Below are 2,146 nucleotides of genomic sequence, written 5' to 3'. Positions count from 1 at the left end.
CCCACCGGGGCCTGTGGTGCTGTAATGCTGCAGTGACTTCTACCAGAATTCATCTGTGCTGGTGTAATATTCTGTGCCTTATGTACTTATTGCTGTGGATGTGCACTGCAAAACAATCTCATTTTATATTGTCCACCTAACACTTTTTATGAGATTAAACCCCGTTGCACTGAAAGGTGTAAGAGAGGACCTTATACTGTACAAAGTACCTGTGTCTGTGGCCCAAGATCTGCAAAGGAACTTGACTATAACCTCAAATTAGGAAAGAATTCCACCCTTGTTTTTTTTAGAAGACCCACAATGTGATATGGCCATGCCCCTTGGACCAAAGCTCACTTGATCACTTGGCAACCCTCTCTACTCTCCAGTTTCAAAAGACACTTCTGCAAGCTAGTAGTGCTTATAGGTATAAAGTTTATTGAAGCCATCCTACAAAAGTCCAACCTTCTACTGCCATTAACATTACTACCTTCTGCTACCATTACTTTAGTACCATCTCTTCATTAATTCCAATTTATTAAGAGGACATTAGAACTGCTTTTATTACATGTGAGATTTTTGTGTTTGATGATTTTTTTATGCATTCTGCAAAGTTTGACTAGATACAGTATGTGCTCCTCTGCAAAACTCAAAAATGTTAATGTGAGTAAAAAAAATATTTAGGGATGCCTCTACAGTATGTTACCACAAAGCAGGGGTTAAAGTGGGGGGGGAACGAGGTGGAACTGAGTTCCACCACCTGTAATGGTAGGGGGAACTAGTTCCACCTCCTTCATTGCCCTGCACAGTAATTCCAACAGAAAAGCCCACCCCATCATCTGCGTCAATCGATGATACAGGCGGCACTAGTGTTGCTGATGAGCTGCAGCCACCTACTCCTTCCTCAGGTCCTGGTGCCTTCATGGTCCTCCTCCAAGAGTTCCAGCACCTCACCAGGACCACTTTAACCCCTGCCACAAAGCACCCACTTTTGAAAGTAGTCATCACTAGCAACACGCTTTAGCACTAGCCCCAAGAAATCTATCCAAAGTCGTACATAGTCAGTTTTGCTTACTTGCCCTTGACACATCCTTGGAACACTTAGCCTATAATAGAGAGTGCCCTGTTGGGCAGACAGAGTACTAACTAGTGCTGGTTTAAAACTGGATGCTTTATATGGAGATTTGCCATCAGTTTTGGCCTGAACTGAATGTAGTTTTAGTTTTTTTTTGCCACTAAATCACAGAATAGTAAGCCCTGGAGTTTGGATGTGAATACTACTAATCTGTATGGCAGTTTATGAACTACACAACAGATTGAGTTTTAACACTGTACATTTGCTAGACTGCGATTCTATTTAGATATGCAATATCTGAAGCTACTCCTGTGGTGGCAATAAACACCACATAGACAATAAGTGTATTGTATTGTATCCATAGTAGTGGTATATACAAGGGATTGGGATCAGGTGACTACAGGTTGGGATCCTGGCAAGCGCAACAAAGCCCCTTGTGGGGTTGCTATGCTCGCCACAGGTTATATTCCCACTCTATGGGTGTTGTGGACACCCACGAGTGGGAATAGTCCCTATTAGTAGGCTTGTTGGGATTTTTAGCGGTTGGGATTCTGTCATCGGTATACTAACCGGCGAGATCCCGACTGCTGGTAACATGATTACATCCCCATACAAAAACCTGTTCATTAGCTAAAGGGAAACAACAAATACACATGCTTTTAAAAATAACTTTCTTTTTTCCTGCATTTTTGTTATTAGTTCTTTTTTAAGAAATTAATAGCAATGGAGCGCATAATTAAAATAGTACATAATATGTTCTTTATAATTTATTATTTGTTTAAAATGTCTTGAATAATAATGATGCATGCAAGTTATATATTCAACATTTAACATAAATTCCCTTTGAGTGATAAAAAAACACAGTCGACAATTTCAGCAAGGATGATTCATTTCTTGGATAACATGCTTAAAATGCACGCTCCGTGGACCATTCGGCCCCCTTCAATCAAAAAGATAAATTGGGTGACAATACTGCAAAACTTGAGTGGCATTGAAAGGTTGCATCTAAAATCAGTCGTTAACAAAGGAAGACACTTTTTTATTTATTTTCCCAACTGACATGTGATAGATTGCTAAACTCCTTCATATTAA

Source organism: Pseudophryne corroboree, chromosome 4 (assembly GCF_028390025.1).
Source record: "Pseudophryne corroboree isolate aPseCor3 chromosome 4, aPseCor3.hap2, whole genome shotgun sequence".
In the NCBI taxonomy this organism is placed as follows: Eukaryota; Metazoa; Chordata; class Amphibia; order Anura; family Myobatrachidae; genus Pseudophryne; species Pseudophryne corroboree.
This window is presented reverse-complemented; position numbering follows the sequence as displayed.